Genomic DNA, 25,484 nt, shown 5'->3' with positions numbered 1-25,484 from the left:
ATGGCTAAAGGAACAAGCTTTACCGGATCATGTTAAAGCCAAGTTGCTAGATGCTCCTATGGACAACACAAGTTTGTTTGGTACACCTGCCCAGCAGGTTATGAAGAAAATGGAAGAAAAGGCAAAATCTGTTCAAACTGTTAAAGATTTCTTGCAGGTTCAACCCCCAAGCTTTACCAGGAACTGGGCTGCCAAAAATTGGACCTTTCCTGACTCGACAAAAATTCAAAGGGGCAGGAATAGACGTCCCAGAGGCAGAAACCAACCCAGAGGAGGTGCCTACAGAGGACGACAGTGGCAAGGTAACAACAGAGGCACAGACACAGCCACTGCCACTACATCAGCACAACCACAGTGACTTAATCCTAACTCCGCCTACCAGGGAACAAATAGCAGCTCCTCTAGGCGGAAAGTTAACCTTATTTTCAAAGAACTGGCACTACATAACAAAAGACAAGTGGATTTTACAAACCATAGATCAAGGTTACCGGTTTCACTTCCACACTTTACCAGTCAAAAGAGGAATGCCAAATCTACCTCCAAATCAAAAAACAGAGGCTCTACCAGATAATGGAGTTAGCCAACATGAGAGCTGTGGAAAGAGTGCCAACAGCAGAACAAGGAAAGGGTTCTATTCCAGACTATTCCTAGTACCAAGTAAGAAAGTTGGAGACCAATTCTCGATCTGTCCACCTTAAATACATACATCATTGTCCCAAAATTCAAAATGCTGACCCTACAGCAACTTCTTCCCATGCTGGGCAAGGAGTCTTGGCTGGTAACTCTAGATCTCAAGGAGGCATACCTGCACGTCCCCATTCGACCAATCTGCAGAAGATACCTCAGATTTCTTGCAGGATCAGAGCACTATCAATTCTCAGCATTGCCCTTTGGCTTATCTACTGCGCCCAGAGTATTCACAAAATGCCTGGCATCAGTAATCGCCCATTGCAGACTACAGGAATTCAAATTTACCCATACCTGGACGACTGCCTGCTACAAGGGGACAACAAAAGCAAGCTGACAACAGATTTACAAAGGGTCATTTACTTGCTACAAGGACTGGGATACACAGTCAATTTACAAAAGTCAAGGCTGATACCATCCCAAACAAGGACATTCTTGGGCTGAATTGGACACAGTACAACAAATGGCATTCCTGACTACAGAAAAACAAAAGAACTTCCACTTTACTTCTTGGCACTAACAAAACTGAACAAGTTAACAGCAAGAAAATTTCTGCAGGCCTTGGGCTTCATGGCATCATGCATAATCTTGGTCCCATTTGCCAGACTACATATGAGGAAACTACAGTGGTACCTAAAGAATTTATGGTCCCAACACAGACACAGTCTAGAAACAGAAATCCCACTAATTCCATGCTTAAAACAGGAGTGCCTATGGTGGGCTCAGGCATGCCAGTCAAACCCAGGCCTACCCTTTCGCAGATGTCAACCAAGCCAGACCATCACAACAGACGCTTCAGACCTAGGATGGGGGGCCCACATGCTGGACAAATGCGTGCAAGGATTGTGGACACAGGATCAACTACACCTGCACATCAATCTAAAAGAAATGCTGGCAGTAAAACTGGCAATCCAAAAGTTCAAACCATTCCTCAAAGAGGGCCAGTTGATGATAAGGACAGACAACACCACAGTCATGTGGTACATCAACAAACAGGGAGGCACTCATTCATACCCCCTATGCAGAATGACCTTGGAGCTGTGGACCCTGGCACTCAGCTACAACATTCAGTTACAGGCAATATTTGTACCGGGGAAAGACAATACTCTAGCAGACATATTAAGCAGAACCACTTCCGATGCCCACGAATGGAAACTGCACCCGGACATCTTCAAGACCATCTCAAAGAAATGGGGAATGCCACAGATAGACCTATTCGCATCACCTCTCAATCACCAGCTCAAAAATTCTGCACAAGGACATTCCATCCACTAGCATGGAAAGTGGACTCACTCTCCTTCAACTGGAAAGGCCTAACAGCATATGCATTCCCACCTCTTCCTTTGATACACAAGGTACTACTAAAAATCAAGGAAGAACGTCCAAGGATAATCCTGATAGCCCCAAACTGGCCAAGACAACACTGGTACCCACTACTGAAGAGCATGTCTCGAACAATATGTGGCCAATACCCTGATGCCTTTGATGTTAACTCAGAACAACTACAGCATCATACATCCAAACCTAAAACGCTACAACTGACTGCATGGAACATCACATAGCAGCAGCTAATCCAGAACTTTCTCAAAGAGTTAAAGACATTATTCTTGAAGCACGCAGACCTTCAACAAGAAGGAACTATGCTGGAAAATGGAAAAGGTTTGTCATTTGGAGTACCGAAGAGGAAAAGATGTGTCAAACATAGATATGCCTAACATTCTGGAGTATCTGGCGAACTTCTTCATTCAGGCCTGTCCTACTCCTCCATCAAGATACATGCATCAGCTATTTCAGCAGAATACAGCTTTGATCCACCTGTTTTTTCGCACCCTTTGCTCAGGCAGTTCCTCAGAGGAATCAAGAATGTAAAACCTCCAAGGAAACCACCATTACCAGCTTGGGATTTAAACTTTGTGCTAGAAAAGTTGACAATATCACCCTTTGAACCAGCAGCAACAGCAGACCTACAACACCTGTCATGGAAAACTGCTTTCCTACTGGCAATTACTTCAGCAAGGAGGGTTTCAGAACTACAGGCCTTAATGGCAGTGCAACCCTTCCTAATCTTCCACCAAGATAGAGTGTCCATGAGGACTAATCCTACATTTATGCCCAAGGTGGTATCCAGAGTATCTTTGAACCAGGCAATCCACCTACCTACCTTCTTTCCCAACCCACAAAACAGAGGGGAAAGAATACTGCATACCTTGGATGTACATAGACAGCTACGCTACTACTTGGACAGAACAAAAAATAGCAGAAAGACTGACCAACTTTTTGTAGCCTATGCAACAGGAAGGGAAGGAAAAGCTATTTCCAAACAGACAATCTCCAAATGGATAGGAAATTGCATACGATACTGTTACTCCTTCCATGGAAAACCAATTCCACAGAACATAAGACCTCATTCTACAAGAGCAACAGCCACTACCACAGCCTTCTTACGAGGAGTGGCAACCAAAGACATTATTGAGGCGGCTACTTGGACCTCCGTGCATACATTTGCCAAGCATTATAATTTGCCTCTATATTCCAGATCCCGAGCAGGGTTTGCCACTGCTGTACTGCAAGGGATCCTAAACACACCATAATCTACTTTTATCCTCCTCACCTAGTTGGCTATGGTATTCTACCCACTTGTTATGACTGCAGATGCATCCATGAAGGACATAGTACAGTTTTGTACCTACCATAAATGTAGATGTCCGAACTGGATAGCATCTGCAGTCAGGATTACCCTCCCTCCTTCCCTCTGTGGTACTCCTAGGGTGTTTACCCTCCTAATAGCTAGCTGTTGGGGAGTCTTTTATGGTGTATTTGTTTGTATATATGTACATATATGCTTATTGTTGTGTTTACCTCTATCTATTTGGAAACATTGGCATCTATCCAAATTTTAGCCTGCAAGAGGGCTACTGGCATCTGGGGCAAGAAACACTGAGGAAAATGGCGTCGGCTGATGCTTTTATACCCGAAGACCAACAGAGATGACGTCGGGTGGAGTGCGACATCAGCCGAAGCCGGACCCGGACTTTGGAATCCGGCCGACTGCAGGGCTGCCTGACGACAGGACAACCCACTTGTTATGACTGCAGATGCTATCCAGTTCGGACATCTACATTTATGGTAGGTACAAAACTGTACTTTCTTTGTGTTTCACTGTTGCAGTCATTATATTTGGGTAATCTGCTGGCAGGTTGCCGTCAGCTGGCCTGAATAACAAAGTCTTGGGTCCTGCGTTGGTTGCCATCTCCTCTTCCATCACGTCAGGTCGTCAGGGGTATAAAACATGCAGCCGATGCCATTTTATTCAGTCTTTCTTTGCCGCGCGGTTCCTGAAGCAGAAGCAGTTTGCAAGTGCCGGTTGGCCGACTCCTGAAATTTTCGCATTCGAGTTTCAGAACCAAAGTCTTCAAACTAAAGCCAAGTTACCCCATTGGGGAAACGTTTTCTTGCTCCTTACCAATGTCAGTAAAAGTTAATAATTGCATTACTTGTGGGAAGCAAATACCTCATAAGGATTTTCATTTGTACTGTATTCCTTGCCTAGGCCCAGATCATAACGTGCCTTGCTGTCGGTTTTGTGCTAGATTTAGCCAACACACTATTAAGTGTCTGTATATTTTTGCTTCTAAATATTTTGGATCAAGATTTAATTATCCTGAAATGTCGTCGGTTAGCAATCCGACTACCGGAGTTTACAAAAAATGCAAAGAAAAAGACAGTGACAGACGTCGAGGTCCAAAACTGGTGACGAAGCTTCTCCTAAACCAGTTGCCGGTTCGCCGGTACTCAGTGAGGCGCTTTCACAGCCCCTGATGCCTGCTACTTTTGAGTCGCAGGCCTCTACCGAGACCCATTCGGAGTCTGGTATGCCACGAGAGTCTCAGAGTATTGAACCTGTGGATGTCTCTCCCTTGGATGGGTCTGGAGCCACTGAGCAGGCACCGGCTTCTGAGGGTGTTTTCAGGCCTCAACATTTTTATGTTAAACCGACGCCAGCCTCAAAAACAAGATCAAAAAAATCTTCTATGTCTAAAAAACCGATGCATGAGCCACGTGCTCAGTCTCCTCTGCCTAAAAAACAGATGATCAAATGGCTGAGGACTGAATTACCTTGATCAGGGGTTCCTAAACCCCCCCCCCCCCAAGAGTCCTAGGCAAGGCAATGATTATGAATCTTCAGATCAGGTTTCCATTTCTTCTGATTCCTCTTCTGATCAAGAATTTTCTATTCCACCCTATGAGGATTCTGATGCAGAAAAATCCATCCCATCTGCATCTCCTCCTGCGGATTACTCTTTTGGAGAGAATTTGCGTACTTTAAGGGAACATTTTCACTGGGAGAGTCAGGACTTCTCCGAATCAAAAAAGAGGCTTAGGGATTTCCTTCTTTTTCCTCAGCATAGGCCTTTGGCAATACCTCCTGTATTAGACATTGTTGATGGTGTGTTTTCAGAATCAAGCATGGCTCCTGATTCCCTCCCTCCGGCTCCTAGTAAGCCAGACAGATATTACAGGGTTCCTGACTCCCACAAATTTCTATTCAAAAATCCTGCTGCTGATCCTGAGACTATTTCACAGGGTCCCAAGGGTGTAAAGGCCTCTACAGCCAAAAATCCTACCCCCCCTCTGATAGAGATTCCAGGGCGCTGGATAGATGGGGAAAGAAGGTTTATACGTCTGCAACCTTGGCAATCAGGGCCTTAAACTGCCAGTTTCATATGCTTAAATATCAACAGCATGCTATGGGCTTACTGAAACAGAAAATGATGTTGATTTCTGATTGTGTGGAAAATAGAGTTACAGGAATTATTGCGTTCAGCAGAACAAGTTGGAAAGCATACTTTGCAATGTGGTTTTGATTCCTTGGAGGCCTCTTGCAGGGCCGCAGTTACTGGATCTGTGATTAGAAGGCATGCCTGGCTCAAAGAGCAAAATCTGCCTGATTATGTTAAAGCTAAATTGTTGGATGCCCCCCTTGCAGCATGATACTCTGTTTGGTAATAAGACAGAAGAGGTTTTAAAGAAAATGGAAGACAAAGGTAAATCTATGCAAACTGTAAAAGATTTCTTGCAAGTGCAGACACCCAGGTTCAGTAGGCACTGGCCTACTAAAAATGGGTCCTTTCCTGTATCCAACAGAGCCACTCGAGGCAAATCCAGATGCTCAAAAGGCTCCAGATACCAACCACAGGGTTCTTACAGGTCAAAGCAATGGGGTGCCTCCACCTCCAAATCTGGAGGAAACAAAGCACAACCCTACAGTAAGCAGTCTCAATGACTTTCCTCTACCTTCACCAAGCACTTACTTTTGGCAGCCCCCTTGGGGGGAAAACTAGCACTTCATGCTCAAAATTGGCAGTTAATCACACAGGACAAGTGGGTATTAAACATAGTATCCCAGGGGTACAGATTTCATTTCCATATTTTGCCAATTCCAAACGGTTGGCCAGATCTGCCGGAAAATCAGTGGGCAGAGGCTCAGAATCAAATTATGTCCCTCATGGATATGGGGGCTATTCAACCAGTGCCAGAAAAGGAAAAAGGACAAGGTTTTTATTCAAGACTTTTCCTGGTACCCAGAAAAGACAATGTCTGGCGTCCAATACTGGACTTATCGATTTTGAACACCTTCCTGGACATTCCAAAATTCAAAATGCTGACTTTACAACAGCTACTGCCTATGCTATGCTGGGCAGGAACGCTTGGTTAGTGACTCTAGACTTAAAAGAGGCATACCTGCATATCCCAATAAGGGAATCATGCAGAAGATACCTCCGCTTTAAGGCAGGTTTTTTGCATTACCAATTCCCTGCACTGCCCTTTGGCTTATCTACTGCGCCCAGGGTCTTTACAAAGTGCCTGGCACCAGTAATTGCATTTTGCAGACAAAGAAGAATACAAATTTATCCTTATTTGGACGACTGTCACGTTCAAGCAGAGGACAAGGACACTCTTCTTCAACATCTGGTATTTGTAAAAAGACTTCTAACATGCCTAGGGTACACAAACGAAAAGAAATCCCAACTGGCACCCTCTCAAGTAATTACATTCCTGGGTGCAAGCTTGAATACAACTGCCCAGATGGCTTACCTTACGCCAGACAAACAAAGGCAACTGACAACATACTTCAAACAAATGGTAACAAAAACCCAGTTATCTGCAAGACAAATTCTGCTGGCTTTGGGGTTCATGGCATCCTGCATTCTACTAATTCCATATGCGGGACTGCATATGAGGAAACTTCAATGGTACCTATAAAGTTTATGGAGTCAGCATTGTTACAGTCTGGAAACAAAGATTCCTCTCATTCCCTGCCTACAACAGGAGTTTCTTTGGTGGGCAGAGACATGTCACCAAAACAAGGGACTGTCATTCACTCTACCCCCTGCCACCCAAACCCTAACTACAGACGCATCAGATTATGCTTGGGGGGGCCCTCCTGGCGGGGAGATGCATTCAGGGCAAATGGAGCACAAAACAAATGCATCTGCATATCAACCAGAAAGAGATGCTAGCTGTTCAGAATGCTCTGACAGCCTTCAAGGACTTACTTCATCCAGGAAAACCTACTGATAAAGACGGACAACACCACGGTTATGTGGTACATAAACAAGTAGGGGGGTACATATTCCTACCCCCTTTGCAGACTAGCCATGGCATTGTGGAACACAGCTTTGACTTAACCAAATACAATGACAATGCCTGCTCAATTCCTGCCAGGAAAGCAAAATACTCTGGCAGACGACCTAAGAAGAAATCTTATGGACCCGCACAAATGGATCCACAAATCTTCAGCAGGTTAACACAGAAATGGGGGAGCCCAGACATAGATCTATTTGCCTCTCCCAAAAATTATCAGCTGGACAAATTCTGCACAAGAGCTTATCAAAGAAAAGAGCATGGAAAGTGGATGCCCTATCCTTCAGTTGGAAAAACCTATCAGTCTATGCTTTCCCCCCTCTGCCTCTTCTCTCCAAGGTCTTATTAAAAGTCAGACAGGAAAAAACAAAAATGATCCTAGTTGCTGTGGACTGGCCTCGACCAGCACCGGTACCCAATTCTAAGGAATACGTCTCCACTTCCTTCTTGGTACTGCCCTCAAATACCTCATCTACTGTCTCAGCAGAACATTCAAATTCTGCACACTCCGCTCCAAACTCTGAATCTTGCAGCATGGCTTATCATTTAATTATTGAAACAACACCTCTCAGTAAATCTGTGTTGGATGTCATTTTGGAAGCCAGAAGGCCTAGTACTAGAAACTCTTATGCTGATAAATGGAAGAGATTCTGTGCTTAGAACCAAGCACAAGGAACAGACACAGCAAAGCCCAATATTCCTCACATTTTACAATATTTGACTGAGATGCTTGACAAGGGCCTATCTTTTTCTTCAATAAAAATCCATGCCTCTGCCATCTCGGCTCATTACAACACAGAGCCTCCCCTCTTTTCTCATCCTCTGCTTAAACAGTATCTTAGGGGGGCTAAAAATTTAAGGTCTCCCAGAAGATCACCAACTCCTGCATGGGACCTCAATTTTGTACTGGAAAAACTCACCCTGCCTCCTTTTGAACCAGCAACTACTGCAGATATAAAATTTCTATCCTGGAAAACAGCTTTTCTCTTGGCAGTCACTTCAGCAAGAAGGGTTTCAGAACTTCAAGCTCTCATGGCTGTGGAGCCTTTTATTACATTTTACCCAGACAGGGTGTCCCTCAGGACCAATCCTTCTTTTATGCCTAAGGTGGCATCCAGTGTGGCTCTTAACCAGACAATTCACCTGCCAACATTTTACCCAAATCCGCAAAACAAGGGGGAGCGGATTCTGCATTCATTGGATGTACACAGACAACTAAGATTCTACATAAACAGGACCAAATCTCTAAGAAAGTCTGAGCAACTACTGCTAGCATTTGCTGCAGGGTCAGAGGGGAAGGCTATTTCAAAGCAGACTATTTCTAAGTGGATAAGCCACTGCATTCGTTTCTGCTACTTGCACCATGGTAAACCTGTGCCCAAGGGGATCAGGTCACATTCCACCAGGTCTGCCTCTACCTTAGCAGTTTTTCTCAGAGGGGTTCTAACCAAAGACATTCTAGAGGCTGCTACTTGGAGCTCTGTTCATACCTTCACAAAGCATTATCATTTGCCTCTCTTCTCCAAATCCAGGGCAGGCTTTGCCACTGCAGTTCTGCAGGGCCTTATAGCCGCTCCTAATGCTGTTTAGTTCCATCCTCCCATCCATAGCTTTGGGATTCTACCCAAATGTAATGACTGCAACAGTGAAACACGAAGGACATAGTACAGTTGTGTACACTTACCATAAATATAGATGTTCGAGTGTATTCACTGTTGCAGTCCGGGTTACCCACCCGCCATCCCCCTTTTCTATAACTTTTCTTTCCTTCTCTATATACTAAAGCCTTTGTGGTGTATTTGCTTTTAGATGAAGGTAAAGTTTATGTTGCTAAAAGTGCATTTACATATATTTCTGTTTATATATATATATATATATATATATATATATATATATATATATATATATATATATATGCTCCCCATTTGGGGGGCACCTGACATCTGGGGCAAGAAAAACTGAATAAAATGGCATTGGCTGCATGTTTTATACCACTGACGACCTGACGTCATGAAGAGGAGACAGCAACTGACGCAGGACCCAAGACTTTGTTATTCAGGCCGACTTGAGGGCAGCCTGCCAGCAGATTACCCAAATGTAATAACTGCAACAGTGAATACACTCGAATATCTATATTTATGGTAAGTGTACACAACTGTACTTTCCTGGTTGTCATTGCTTTCACAAGGAGGATTTCAGAGTTTTATGTTTTAATGTCAGAACAACTATTCACTATCTCCTAACAATGATGGTTAGCCTCAGGGTGAACTTAAATGGGATGAAACCCATTAAAAAATGTCTTGGTTACTTGTGTTCATGCAGGGGATAAAAGATGAAAACTAGACACTAAGCAGATGCTGTCCAAATGGTTAGCAAAGGGCATTGTCTTCTGCTATGACAGTAAAGGCAATCCCCTGCAGTAGCAAGTGAGAGGGCACTTTACTGAAGAAGCTTTCACTTTTACAGCCTTTTAGGCAGGTTTCAATGCAGACCATTTCCACGACATTCACTTGGTCGTCAGTTCATTTTTGCAGCACTATAAGCTGGGTGCCCCATCCAGGTGTAGAATGAGCTTAGAGGTGGCAGCATCAAAGTATCCTTTGAAGAATTCAAGCCAGCTGTTGTGAGTCAACCCCCCCCCCACCAGCTTTGGGTTGCTATGGGTTGCCCTTATGAAGAGCATAATTCAGTAATGCGAGAACTCATCATAATAGAAGTTATTGGAGTAGGGTCATTGTTTTCACTATTAGCTTCCACTTGCCTTTCCCTTTGAGGTGACCACCTTCATTTACCTCTTGTGCTAGAAGCATATCATAATGGGGGGTGGAAAACCAGAAGGGGCCTGTCCTTCTAAATGTTGTAATAAGCTGTATAAACATTTGGTTTCCCTCTCAAAGGGCATGCGGTTTACAGAAAAAGAAAAGAACAGATGATGCAAATCAGTGTCCCTTTTGTCTAGTTCACCAGAGTCACCAGAGTGCATCTTCATGAGGGATGTTATCTTGCTTATTGTTGTATGCAGAGATCTGGGAGTTGGACTGCTTTGGCAAACATAAGTTTGCAGGTTCTTTCCGTGTGTTATGAATAACTCTTACAGTAGTAGTCACCCTACTTGAACATAAACTGCACTTTACTAAGTAAAAAAAAAACAGCAGGCAGTCTACATCACACAGCGTTATGGGACTGTATACAGATTCCCATGGTTAACTGTTTTGTACTAGGTTTGATTGTGCTTAGGTGTTGAACTTTGTTCTCATTACGTAATCTCATTTTTGTACACTGAAGACTTGGTTGTTTTCATGACTGTAATTCACTTTAAATGTGCCTAATCTGTGGTCCTACTAGGTTCATAGTTCACTTCATTGTCTGGGTAGGCCTGTGAAGCAGATGTTTCACTGGGAAGACTTATGTAAACTGCATCATTCACAGATACACAGCAGTATTTAAGGTAGCACAGTCAGGCTTATTTTATGCATATGTTGGTGTGGTCAGCGAACAAAGTTCTTTTCTGTTAGATTAGAGAAAAAGAAAAAACTGACTGGTCAGACCCTGTGGGTTGCATCGTATAATGGGGGAACTGACAGTCAGTTGGTGAAACATGGTCTTAGAAGCAAGTCTGTGGAAATGCTAGTTGGTGTTTTCTGCTCTTGAGGTCTCTGCTCTTTTTCGATATTGTAGACTTTACAAAAAAGCCAACCAGCCATTGGTATGATTTGTTATCCTGTATGTATGGAGTCTGTGTTGCCATGACATTTTGCACTTAGTGTATAGAATGTTTCACACAATTAATGTACCTAGCTTGCATGTCGTGCCAGAGCCATGCATGGGCTCAAGCTTAATGCCAAGAAATGTATAGTTATCCTCTTTGGGAAAAACCATGTACCCATGAATTACCACATAGGTGGCAGTACACTAAACACTGAAAGTGTGATGAGAGACTTAGGGACACAGGTGGACAGTGGTCTCACCTTTGATAACCACATCGCCACAATAGTCAGGAAATCCTTCTATGTGGCACACCTCATCACTAAGGGCTTTTCATCCAGAAAAAAGGAGGTCATTGTCCCACTGTACTCCTCCCTCATTAGACCCATTATAGAGTAAAACTCCCCGTTTGGTATGTACCTCACAAGACATCTGCAACAGCTGGAAAGGCTGCAGAAATACCTCACTAAAAGAATCACAGGCCTAAAGCAGATGCCCTATGCTGACAGTCTAAAAAAACTCCAGCTATACTCTGTGGCACATTGTCTACTCCAAGCGATCTCTGCTTAACATACAAGGCCATGTCAAACTCTGAGCTGTTGGACATGCTTCACTTAAAGAAATCTCAATCCCTTAGAGCCACACACTCCAGGGATCTAGACCTTGTTATCACAATGAACAAAACATGCTGGCGGGATAGGTTCCTGACCCAGAGAACTCCCCATACATGTCAAGCAGAGCGCCTCCTTGGCCCTCTTCAAAAGGAACCTTGACGATTGGATAGGAGATAGGAAATTCACCCCAGGGATCACGTCAGTTGCCCTGCTAGACAGGGGTCCAGGGAAGTAAGTAATGTGTGGAAGAAATATCCAGGGAATTGTTATGGCTATGCTTGTATAGGCCCTTGGGCCGATAGCCTAGTACCAACCTATGAACCTATGTCTCATCCCATGTATAAGTGGGTCTCTAAGGAAGCATAGCTTTCCTGCCTTATAACTTATTTGTTTGGAGTTTCATATTTTCATTATGTCAAAACATAAATATTTTGTCACCATATCATAGGAATGTGTTGCTTTATAAAAAAAGCACTATAAAGATGACATTTTGTGTTTCACATTTTTTAATTTGTAGTGTTAGTTGTGCAACAGTTAGTAGATACTCTTTTGGTGCTGAAAGCCCAGAAGGCTGTGGATCCTATTCCCACTCCAGGTGATTACATTGCTGACATAGCAGTACAGCATTAGGAAGGCACTGCACTCCTGAATATTTCACCTCTGGGGTAAGCTGTGTTAAACCAAGGTTCCAGTTGCTTGAGTTGGTAGTAGCTCAGGGCAATGTAAAAGATCCCATAACACCTATCAAAAGGAGTAAGGGAAGTTCCCCAATGCCCTTCCCAAATTTCCTCTACCTGTAAATGTAGCACTTCAGATCTTCCATAAAAAGAGGCCACTAACCTAGTCAACAAATAAAATGTAATTAAAGGAGAGAGACACTATATTTTAAAGCTGTCCTATAGACTCCTGATGATATTGATTTTGTGCTTTACCAGCCGGAAAAAAGTAACATTTGTATTCATACTTTTTTATGAAATGGCATGGAGAAAAATGATTCGTATCATTCTGGATGATTATTTAATGAATGGCTATAAGGTTAACACAAATAGGCAAACTGAACAGGACAAGCCGTTGTGCTCTCTGACATGTTTTAGCATGTGTGCATGTGTGCGTGTGTGTGTGTGTGTGTGTGTGTGTGTGTGTGTGTGTGTGTGTGTGTGTGTGTGTGTGTGTGTGTGTGTGTGTGTGTGTGTGTGTATGTAAGAAATGATGCACACTAACAGGCCAAGAGCATGTAAATTTAAAGGAGAACATTAGTGTAGTTGTAGTTAATGTACAGGGCAGTAAAGGAAGTATGGTTACTAGAAAACATGCATACTTGCTTTATAGCTGTAAAATGGGACTAAATGCAATTCACACTGGACAGCAAGGGAAGATGCAGTTTAATGGATTGAACTGAATACAGTTAACCGTTTTGTTAGCTACCTGCTTGACTACAGTGAATTAACTAAGGAACAAGTTTTTTTTTTTAACATCTCACAGGCCTGTGTGCAGTAGTGTGAATAACAGTTTAGTGGAAACTGTTAACGTTTTGCTAGTCTTGACCTTTTTGAATGGTAAATGCATTGGGAAGATGGTATATATTGTTTGAATGTAAATGTGTTAGCTGCAGCCTTTCCTTACAAAATGGTTCTCCTTGATTTAATGATATTTTAAATAAAGATGGCAATTTCAGTTATTTTTTTCTTCCTTTTGTAGCCCTGCACCTGCTTTATTATTCAGACATAGACTGACTTCTGTGAGGATCAGAAGTGTAGGAGCAGGACTAGCAGAACTGTGCGGGAATTGTGAAGTGCTTGGCACTGCTGTCTTGGCTGAATCTGTATTTAAGGATTTAGAACTCTGTGCAGCCACCTGTACCTCCAGCAGGCAAGTAAAGAAGCACTTGATTTATTTTTAATTATAGCTGTGGAATATTAATAACTGAAGTTATATACAAACAGTTAAGTTTGTTGGGGCAAGTGGATTATGTTTTGAATAACTTTCTAAATTATACTGTCAGTGGTTATGCAAACTCAGCCAGGAAACCCTCCATAGGAAGGGGGTAAAACTTTTTATTTGTTACTTTTGTCCATTTATGTGATATTACAGCGAAAAGTATTAGACCACACTAGCTGTTCTCTGTGGATTTACTTGCTTTGTTTTCCTGTGGTCATGGGTAATTCAGAGAACATAAGGAAACCACCCACCATGGAAAAGGTACAGTAGAAGTCCCCCCCCCTTTTTTTTATTTCTTTATTAACCATGTTGGCTCACTGGATACAAGTGCCTGTTTTCCTGGTGATTCAGAAGCACCATCTAATTAAGTGAATGTGCCCAGATTGAGGGGATTGATCCTAGGACTGCAGGATGAGGGTTGATAACTGCTTGTAGGCTTAACCCTTTAAACTAAGATGTCGGATTTGCATAAAATTGTAGATGAACTTTGCTTAGAATCTTGCAGGACAGAGCATAATTATTTTCTTTCTCTTAGAAGCTGGGAGATTAGCTGTGGAAGAAACGTGGCCAGAATAAAGATGTTTGCTCTTTCTTTATTAATGTGGAGTAGAAAGGATTGTTAGGAATATGTGACATATGTAAGTTCTGTCGGTTCTTCTGCTGTGCCTAAGTGTCTGAGCAGGCACAACGATTGCATAGGGAAAGTAATTCTGCCTAGTGCACCAGAGAGTGCAGCTGTCTGATTCTTTCCCAGTATTATATTAAATGCTTATTCTGAGTCAGGTTTTTATCAATGTGACATGCACTGTTTTGAATTCATTAGAAAGCTGTAAAACTGCATGGTGCAAATGATCTTGTATACACAGTTAAGTATGCTTTGAACTGCAGAATACTGTTGTCAGCATTTTAGCCATTTTACTCGCCCTGCCAGCCACTGTCTTGATTCTTGTTATTGAAACGAAGTATAAATTGTGTAATTAAATACCATGTCACTCCCGCTGTGCATGACTGACAGGCCCCTGTCAACACTTAAGAGTCCTTAAAGGTCATCAGCTTTTGACTGACAAAGTCAGACATATCCAGCTTGGGAAGCCTTTCTTTTCACCTGCTGCAGGCAGAGCTGCAGCAGTGGCAGCATTGCTGTACACAACAGCAGCAGCAGCAGTTCTAAACCTTCCTTTGCCAGCAGGTTCCTCGTGGCCCCTTAAAAAAGGGTGTATGAGGACAGCAAGGGGTGGGTCTGATTTTGGTTGGTTGGTTGGTTTCATGGGAGTACCCTTACAAGAGGAAACAAGTTGGCTGGAGTTGATCGATAGAGTAGGCAGCAGTCAAACCTGAACATGGAAAGAAGGAAAAGACACAGGAATAAATGTATTTTAAATAAGAGCTGTTAATGTATGTCATTTCTGTCAAATGCCTTTCAGTTTTCACAGTAAATGTTTTACAAAGCTTAAAGAAAACAAAAAGCAGTTTAGCTTTCTTGGAGTACTGGGGTCGTGCGTCCACATCGTCGCAGATTATTTAATGATGTGCACAGAACTTGTTTTATGGGATTATTAGAGTTTCATCTGTGGCAATGACTTCGGCTGGAGGGCTGCACAATGAGGCTTTTGGCTAGTTATAGAGTGTGTGCACAAGCACATGTTCATGGGATGGTACTAGTGCTATTTCTTGAGGATGAGCAACTGATCCGATGAGCAAGTCAATGTGTTGCTGTGGGTACAGCATCATTTCTTCTTTTATGAAGAGGCTGGGCCGCTCACCCTGCTGCTCTGATCTGTTATCATGTAGCCAGACATCCGACAAGTTGCAGAGATTCTCCACCACTGAATGCTACAGTCAGCCAAAGGTAACATACAGATTACTTGCTTTAAAACAGAGAAAAAAGTGGAAAAAAATCCTTCAGTTCGCATAGCATTATATGGAACCTTTACTAAAAAGTGCGCATTAAGAAACTGGTTAGCAGTTTTCCTGACCTTGCAGTAGCTATCCAATATCATTTTGCTATCATCAGATTGTGTAGTGATGGAAATGCACTGCAGTAATTGATTTTGTAATAGGATCAGGTGATTTACTGGCTGCACTGACAACTACTTGCTGGCTTTGAACTGTGGTGCACTCTAATGGATGCAGTGATTGCAGCTAAGATGGTATGGTGGACTGCTGCTCTTTTAAAGTGGTAGCAGTCATTTGTAAGGTTTGGGAGTATGTGCTGAAAGTTCTTTAAAGTTAATATATAGGCATGCTCTTAAAGATTTTTGTCAGGCTGTGTTTAATGACACTTTCCTGATGGCTAGTATGGAATCAATGTTGAAATAAAGGCTTGCTTTCTTAGTGATCAGGAATTCCATGTTTGCAAATGAAAATAATTGAATATTTTTATTGCATTTTTTAAAACTTTTTGGGAAGGACAGTTAGGAGTTTTATCTGACGAAATCCAACAAAATATATGATGTTTGCCTTAGTAGCATTGGTGGTAGTTAGAGTTATAGCTTTGGGGGACTGTAAAGAAGAAAAAAGTGGTTAAATACTAACAGATGCACAGTTCCTACCAAAAGGCAAAATAAATAATGTGAAATTGCACACAAAGTAAAGAACCTGACAAGGCAAAATAATGCTGGGTAATTCAACAGCATTCTTGTTAATCGTTATTAAAATGGGAAGTAGTATAGAGAATGTTTAAAGTATTTTTCTAATAGCAAATCAGAAGTGATAATTGTCATACAGAGAATAAAGGAAGGAACATTTTTATATGGTGTTTTAAGGTTGACGTGTATTTATATTACTGCCCTTCTTAAGGGATGACCCCCTCCTTATAACGTTAAGTGAGCTGCCTGAGCAAAACCACACACACACACACACACACACACACACACACACACACACACACACACACACACACAAAACTACAAAGACACTTAAGTGCATGCAGCACCCTCTCCCCAAGGAGATACGGTTCATTTTGGCTTTTTAATTTTGTTTGTGCACACTTCATTGCTCAAGCAGACTTGCATTGTGGAGTAGTACTTAGGTAGTTCATTAGGTGCTCCTTTGCCTTTCTGTGCATCCTTCTCTAAGGTATTTTTCAGCAAGGTATGTGTTATTTTCAATTAACACTTAATTAATCATCATACTTTTTTGCTCCTTTGACGTCTGTATATCTCTCCCAAAATGAGATGATATTCTTTTCAGTATGGTATCTATTATATTGCACATAAAAATGAATTGAACTGTGTACTCACACTCAGATTTTTTTTTTTTTTTACATGTGTAGGCCTTGTCTAGTTACCTTTTTAAATACTGCTGTAATTGATAATTGCAGCCTTGTGCCAAACAAGGAGTAGCATGTGAAAAAAAGACTGCCAGAGAACCTTAAATGTAAAGGTGACATAACAATGTGACCAGTGTTTCAGTATGGCAGTGAAAGAGCAGCTGAGGAAGCTTGAGGTGATGGAGATGAAGCGGTAGCAGTTTGAAATGTTAGGACCCGCCTTAGTGAGTCCTGTAAATGCTGAGACTGAATGGTCAAAAAATGGACTTACATATACTAAGTCTGAGATGACCATTTCTTGGAATATTCCTTTTTCTCAGAGGTATGACAATCTGTGAGTTAGTATGTGTAAGTTTTGGGGTGCAGATGGACTTGCCGCGCCCCCCCCCCTCCCATTTGCAAAAAAGTTTAAAGGAGAAGATTGATGTTTGATATTCGCCCTTCTCCTGCATTTTCAGTATTATTTTCCAGCATGTTGGCACCTGGCATTAACAGCACTAACATTTCAGTAGGGAGCTAGATGAAGTGCCCTGAGACAGGTACTAGGATGCATACTGTGGGACAAATGCAGTAATTAGGACATCATTGTGAAAGCGTAGCGTTAGTTTCGTCACAGTGTGCCAAAAAGCAGATGATGATTTGGTAAAGAAGATTTGAGAGTGACAGGAGGAAGGCAAGACGGGATGAAAATGTCCAGCCAACAGATGGAGTAACTGCATGGGAGAAGACCTGTGATAGTTGGGTTTCATTGTTGAAGAAAGTAGGAGACTGCTGTGGCTAGAAAGAGGTGGCAACCACTGACGTGACATCCCAAACAAAAGTAAAACTGGGTAAGTAAGGGTATTAACAATGGTGCTTGTTGCTGCTGTGTTGTCATTCCTACTACCCCTTTTTGTTTATGATCCTGCTGATGATCATCATTTGATCACTGCTGCATTAATCTGAGCTGTGTTATATGCTGCACAGAATACAACAACCAGCCAGCTTCCAGAGCTTAAGGACGTTTTCCATGTGCCCAGATTGCTTGAGCAGAGCTGTACAAAATCAATGTTTTGGGCACAAAGCATTTCTTGAGTTTTCCTGCCACTGAAGATCACTGTTCTTGCAGGTTTCTAGGATCCACAGTTAGCTAGCGTTTCTCCATAGCTGAACATACAAGTTCCCTTCAAGGAACAAAACCTTCCATATTTTTGTTTTATGATAGAAACATTACATGTGATGTTGTCCCATCTCTCCTTCATTCTTCACTGGCTGGGTTTAGAACCGATCCTCTGTTCCGACTTGGTCTTATACAAAAGCTCGAGATCTTCCACTAGCTCGTGGCTGTATCCCTATCCCATCATGCCCTAGGAAGGCTCCCCAGATCTCGTTTGCTGCTAAACAAGATCAGGTGCTTCCATATTGGCTCTGGCTAAGTGGGAAAATTATTTACTTATTGTTGAAATGTGTCTTTTTGCCTCTTCCATACTTTAGCGTTTTATTAGATACTTAGCTTAGAGTGTTCGCTGTTGTGATTTTTGTTTCTGACGTTGTTTTTTCCGCTAGGCCTTTCTTCCCCCTCCCTATTCTGGCTTTAATTTACTGTCTTAAGTCTGTTTTTAGTTATAGGGTTTCCTTTGGTATATTTAAATAGCATACAAGCTCGTTTAAGTTAAAGAGACTTGTAAAGTGAATTATTTTACCCCTTTTCCCGTTAACTTAAAGCATCAGCTCATTTGAATTAGAGGGCTACCTTTTTTTTTCTCCTTTTCTCCACATATCTTAGGCAGTTTTGTTTAAGTTAGAGAACTGCCACTTTTTTTCTGCTGTAATTATTAAGGTTGTTCTTTGGTGGTGGTGTTTAAAAAAAATGTATATATAATATTATAGTGCTAGCCTTGGTTCTATTGCTATAATGTTAAGCTGCTGTTGTTTTTGGGTGTTCTATACAAGAATGTCTAAGGAACCTAAGGAAACCTAGACCCTCTGGGTTCAAAAAGTGTGGAAAGTGTAACCAGAAAATGTCTCTGATGGTCACAAAATTTGTGTATACTGCCTTGGAGCAGTTCATTTACAGGAATCCTGCACCATTTGTCACTCATTCAGCCATAGAGTGCTGCTTGAGAGGAAAAATAAACTGATTGTGAGAGGTTTACTGAAGACCCACTTCTCTGAAGCTCTTGAAGATCAGGGCACTTCTATATTTGACCAAATCGCCTTCCTCTAAGTCCAAGAAATGGGGAAAGAGGTCATCTCCTTCTTCTGGTCAATTGGAGCCAGTTAGAAAATTGACAAAAGTGACAACTCTGGAACCAAAGACTGCTGGGCCCAAAAAATCTCCTTCAGCTCCTTCTGTGTCGGTGCTGATGGAGTTTCAGTTACAGAACCGGTCCCCGGAATTGGAGCCGGTTTCTCCGACCTTGAGATTGCCTTTGCTGCAACCAGCTAGATCTCCTGATTCCTTCTCTCAGTCCTCCAGGAGCCTTTCTGATGATGACGTGGATCTTTCTGATGATGACGTGGATCGTGTGGTGTGGAGGCTTTTAAGAATACCGGCACTTGCCAAACTGCTGTCGGCTCCAAACCAGAGGGATTGAGAACTGACCAAGACTCCCCCTTCAACATTGATTCCTCCTCAGAACTGACCCTGGGACCTTGGAGCTGGAATGTCTGAAACAGATTGTAGTGGAACCGTCAGTGCCGAGACCTATCCCAGGATCTTCGGGCTCAACTTCTGCAATGACATCCCCGGTTCCGTCTAAACCCAAGCAGTCTAGGAGCTGACAGTGTCCGGTCAGGTCTGGGGAGGAGAGTCAGATCTGGCACTTTTCGGATCTGAACTTGCCTCTTTGGAATTTGGCGTGGGTGAGCTCAGCTCCTACATCAGCCTCTGAGCCAACCCTCATGGTTCAGGGGATGCCTTCTGGCTCTTGGGAGCCAGGGGTCTCCTCGGATCAGGTGCAGGGGGTTTTCATGGTGATGAAGAGAGTGCTGTCTCCACAGACAGGTCCGCTCTCGGGTTCTGACATTCTTCCACCAAAGGCACCGGCATCTGTCTCAGCACCACACCATCCACAGACATGTGGAGACCCTAGGCTTCAGGATGCCCCATTGGGTGAACCCCTGTCTTCTGAAACCTGTCCAGAATACCCTTCTGAAGAGGTTCCTCATAATAGACTTCGCAAGAGGAGCCAATTAGATTCCCTGGAGGAGTTTGTTACTTCTGATACAGACCTTGATGAGTCAGAAGGGTCCCCACAGTCGCCCTCTGAGGATGTCTCTTTTGCTGATGTCCTGGAGATTCTTAAACGGAGAGGTGGCTGGAAGTCCATCAACCCTTTAGAGGAGGCATCTTTATATGGGTCTCACCCTTCCACCACTTGGGTGCCCTCCACCTTTCGACGAGCTCATGGAATTAGTCGAAAGGAGTGAGAGTCTCCAGACTCAGTGGAACCTGTTCCTCGGAGGCCAAACAAGTTTATTACTGCACCATCGGACAAGGATTTTCTTACCAAGGGTGTTCCAGTAGATTCTATGGTGGTGGCGGCAGCCACCAAAAAGGAACGTTCAAAGACGTCTTCGTCTGCCCAATCCCCGAACAAGGAGTCTCGTATGATGGACAGATATGGAAAGCGCACATTCTCTTCAGTGACTTTTGCACTCAAATTGCTGAATTATCTGACACACTTTACTAGGTTACAAAGAGATCTCCTAAAAGAGCTAGGAGATGCTCTCCAAGGTTCAGTAGCTGCAGGGGTATCAGACAAGATTTCCTCTCAGCTCTACACCTTAAACTCTGTGGTTAACGCCTCCATTGAGGCTTATTTCTTATGCAGCAGATGGAGCGAGTAGAGCAGTGGGTTCAGGAATTTCCCTAAGGCGACATTCCTGGATGCACTTGTGTGACTTTGCAGAGCCCTTTAAATCTTCCTTTGTTAATGCCCCTTTTGATTGGCTCATCCTTGTTTGGGCCAAAAGTCAAGGACACACTAACCAGGTGTGAGCAAGAAGGAAAAACACTCTGCCATAGGAGTCCATTTTTCCCTACCTTCTGGACCTTCCCCAAAAGGCCAAAAGGGAGGAAAAATGTGGTTCCGAAAAGCCCAGAGAGGTTTTCACGACACAAGTGGTAATTCTTTCCTCAGGGGCAAAGGGGGAAGCAGTAATGGAAGATGCCAACCACATGACAGAGGAGGTCCGCAAAATCAGGGGGACAGGGAATCATTCTGTAGTAAGCCCTTTCAGCGCTCCTGTCCATCTCTGGAAGCAATTGGGGGTTGCTTATCTTTGTATCCAGAAGCCTGGCTCGCAATAACAAAAGACAAGTGAGTACAAAGCATCATTTCCAGAGACTACTGTATACTTTTCCTTCCCCGTCCCAAACATAAAGAACATCCTGGACATTCCACCCAGTCAAAGGGAACAGGCAACTCTAGAAATTCAAAAGTTGCTAGACAAAAGAGTCATCCAAACAGTCCCCGCAGACCAAATAGGATCTGGATCTTACTCAAGGTTCTTTTTAATTCCAAAGAAAACAGGGGACTGGAAACCCATACTGGATCTCAGCAGATTAAACAAACACTGCAGTCAATATTCAACCTTTCTGAGAAAAGACAATTGGATGTGCTCTATATACCTCCAGGATGCATACTACCACATAAAAATGGACAGGCCATCCAGGAGTCATCTCTGGTTTTGGCTAGGAGCCAGTCACTACCAGTTTTGAGCTCTTCCCTTTGGTCTCACTACAGCCTCCAGAGTGTTCACCAAGTGTATGGCAGTAGTCACGGCTCATTTGAGACATCTAGGATTCAGAGTGTTTCTGTGTCTAGATCACTGGCTCCTTACCTCCACCACCAATCATCTACTAATAAAAGCAAGAGACACCGCATCACAGCTCTGCTCTCACCTAGGAATCACGATAAATTACGAAAAATCTGCATTGTTCCCATCTCAGTGTATCGTTTTTATAGGAGCAGATATAGATGCACAAAAATGATGGCAAAACTTCCTCAGAAAGAGTTCAAGTCCTACGACATCAGGTCTTAAACCTTCTTTCCAGGAAAAAAGTACAAGCAGGAACAGTCCTGAAAGTCTTGGGACCATGGCAGCAGCAGTAAACTTAGTTCCATTAACACAACTGCACATGAGGATTCTGCAGTGGCTACTGTTCACTCAGTGGTCCTTGCAGAAACTTCCCATGTCCCACCAAATTTCAGTAATGGAATCTTGCAGGAAAGACCTTCACTGATGGCTTCACTTCACTCGTGACATCAGGTCGAAAGTATAGTTGTGTACACTTACCATAAATGTAGATGTTCGAGTATATTCACTGTTGCAGTCATCACACTTGGGTTATCTGCCTGCAGGTAGTCCTTAGTCGGACTGAATAACATAGTCTTGGGATTTCCGCATCTGATGCTGTTGCCTCTTCCATGACGTCAGGTCATCAGGGGTATAAAATATGCAGCTGATGCCATTAAATCAATTTTTCTTGCCCCAGATGTCAGTAGCCCCCAAAATAGGAAGCAATTACATGGTGTGGAACACCTCTAGTAAAAAGTAAATACCATTGCCATAAGATATGGCCAAAAAGAGGATAGGTAGAAAGAATAGAAAAGTCAGGGGGCTGGAGGGAGGGTAACCAGGACTGCAACAGTGAATACACTCGAACATCTACATTTATGGTAAGTGTGCACAATTGTTCTATGTTCTTCATGTTTCACTGTTGCAGTCATCACACTTTGTTTGATTCCCAAAGCTGAGGAAGGGTGGAGGCAGTCAAGAAGTATTGGGGCTGGCTATCAGGCCTTGTAAGACTGCTGTAGCAAATCCATCTTTGGATTTAGAAAAAATAGGTAAGTGGTAATGCTTGGTAAAGGTGTGTACAGAACTCCAGGTTGCAGCTTCCAGGATGTCCCTTATAGGGTCTCCCCTGAGAAATGCTGTAGAGGTTGAGGTAGCCCTAGTGGAACAAGTTCTGATTCTCTGTGGGGTAGGTTTTCCATGGTGTTTGTAGCAGAAATGGATGCAGTGTGCTATCCATTTGTAAATGGTTTGCTTTGAAATGGCTTTGCCCTCTGCCCCTGTAGCAAAGCTGACTAGCAGCTGGTCAGATTTTCTGAAAGGTTTAGTTCTGTTAAGGTAGAACCTGAGCTGTCTGTGCACGTCTAAGGAGTGCAGAATCCTTTCCCCTTTATTCTGAGGATTAGGGAAAAAGGTTGGTAAAATGGATGGATTGGTTTAATGCCACACTGGATACCACCTTGGGCATAAATGATGGGTTAGTCCTGAGGGAAACCCTGTCCGCATGGAAAATAATGAAGGGTTCCACAGCCATCAGTGCCTGCAACTCAGACACTCTTCTTGCTGAAGTGATGGCTAGAAGTAAGGCTGTTTTCCAAGAAAGGAATTTTAACTCTGCTGCAGCAGCAGGCTCAAAAGGGGGAAGCGTGAGCTTCTCTAGTACAAAGTTAAGGTCCCAGGCATGGGTGGCGGCTCTCTTCAGGGGCCTTAAATTGTTAGCTCCTCTCAGGAACTGTTTGATGAGAGGGTGAGAAAATAGAGGTGGCTCAGTATTGTAATGAGCTGAGATGGCAGAGGCATGAATTTTAATAGATGAGGATAGGCCTTTGTGGAGTAGCTCTGCTAGGTAATCCAGGATTTGAGTTAAGGTGGGCACAGCTGTGTCTTTTCATTGAGACTGGCTCCAAGAACAATATCTTTTCCACTTTTCTGAACAGGATTTCCTAATGCTAGGCCTTTTGGCCTCAAGGATGAGGGTTGCTTGTGGTGTATTCAGGGGATAAGCCAGGCTGCAAGGTTCACGGTTTGCAGCTGTGGATGTAAAATCTGTCCCTCCTGCTGGGACATCAGGGAGGGGTTTTGATGTAGATGCCAAGGTGGTACTGCTGTCAGACTGCTTAGGAGTGGGTACTAGTACTGGCGTGGCCAGTAAGGGGCAATAAGGATTGTCCTTGGCCTGTCCTGTTTGATCTTGAGTAGTATTTCTGAGAGGGGGCAGAGGGGGAAAGGCATAAATTGAGAGGTTTTCCCATGTAAAAGATAGGGCATCCACTTTCCACGCTTGGCTGTGGGGATTTCTGGTGCAAAATTTGCTCAATTGATGGTTTTGGGGGGAGGCAAAGAGGTCCACCGCTGGAGTCCCCCACCTGTGGATTAGAAGTTAGAATGAGTTGGGTTACAGCTTCCACTCCTGTGGGTCCAGTAGATTTCTGCTTAAGTAGTCTGCCAGTGAATTTTGCTTGCCTGGTAGGAATTGAGCTTGGAGGTGCATTTGGTTGCTCAAGGCTGTGTTCCAGAGGGCCATGGCTAACCTGCAGAGTGGGTAGGAATGAGTCCCCCCCCCCTGCTTGTTTTATGTACCACATAACTGTGGTGTTGTCTGTCTTTATCAGGAGTTGTCCTGGAAGGATAAGGTATTTGAAGGCTGTCAAAGTATTTTGTACAGCTAACATTTCTTTTTGATTGATATGCAGGGGAATTTGTCCTAGGCTCTATTTGCCATTGAATGCATTTACCTGCCATGTGATCCCCCCACGCATAGTCTGATACGTCTGTTGTCAGGGTTTGGGCGGCGAGGGTTTGAGTGAAAGGAAGTCCCTTGTTGTGGTTGCATGCCTCTGCCCACCAAAGGAACTCTATCCTTAGACAAGGAATGATAGGAATCAGTGTTTCCAGGTCCTGAGAATGTTGACACTAGAGACCTTTTAAGTACCATTGAAGTTTCCTCATATACAGTCTTGCATGTGAAATTAGCAGAATGCATGAGGCCATGAACCCTAGGGCTTGCAGTATTTTTCTTGAAGATAGCTAGGTTTTGGTGGCCATTAGTTTGAAGTAGTTTGTCAAATAAACCTGGTTTTTTTTTGGTATTAGGAATGCCATCTGGGAAGTTGTGTTCAAGCTTGCTCCCAGGAATACAATCTTTTGGCTGGGCACCAGTTGTGATTTCTTTCCATTGATGGTGTACCCTAGAGATGTTAGAAGTCTCTTTACAAATGCCAGGTGCTGAATTAGCAATTCCTGACTGTCAGCCTGAATCAGGCAGTCGTCCAAGTATGGGTAAATTTGAATATTTCTCTGCCTGTAGTATGCAATGGCTGGAGCCAGGCATTTTGTGAATACCCTGGGCGCCGTAGATAAGCCAAAGGGAAGTGCAGAGAACTGATAGTGCATAGAGCTTGCCCTGAATCGTAGATATTTCCTGCAAGATTCCCTTATGGGCATGTGTATTTAAGCGTCTTTTAGATCTAGGGTGACTAGCCAGGCATCCTTGGCTAGCATAGGAAGAAGCTGTTTCAGAATAAGCATTTTGAATTTTGGGACCACCAAGAAGGTGTTGAGAATTGACAGATCTAGGATAGGATGCCAAGAGCCCTCTTTTCTGGGCACCAGGAACAGTCTGGAGTAGAAACCCTGTCCCCTTTGCTCTATTGGCACAGATTGAATAGCCCTGATACTGAGAAGAGAAAGTACTTGCTTTTGAGCCTCTGCCTACTGGTTTGGAGGAGGGTCTGGCAACCCGCTTGGGGTTGGCAGTGAGTGGAAGTAGAATCTGTATCCCTGGGATACAATGTTTAGGACCCATCAGTCCTGGGTAATGGACATCCAGTTTTTTGCAT

The 25,484-nt window shown here is 43.3% G+C and overlaps 1 protein-coding gene across 1 annotated transcript in view; it reads left to right on the top strand.

The window, feature by feature from the left end:
- The window catches only part of FBXW7 (F-box and WD repeat domain containing 7), a 1,850,919-nt gene that overhangs the window by 631,764 nt on the left and 1,193,671 nt on the right, over positions 1 to 25,484 (top strand). Inside the window, exon 4 of the mRNA XM_044062041.1 lies at positions 13,350 to 13,520. The gene's annotated coding sequence lies outside the window, so the exon portion shown is untranslated. The remainder of the gene's footprint in view (positions 1 to 13,349; positions 13,521 to 25,484) is intronic.

This window comes from Protopterus annectens, chromosome 2.part1, assembly GCF_019279795.1.
Source record: "Protopterus annectens isolate FY-2018-M chromosome 2.part1, PAN1.0, whole genome shotgun sequence".
NCBI lineage: Eukaryota > Metazoa > Chordata > Ceratodontiformes > Protopteridae > Protopterus > Protopterus annectens.
The sequence above is the reverse complement of the archived record's forward strand: the minus strand, read 5'-3'. Positions and strand labels throughout refer to the sequence as shown.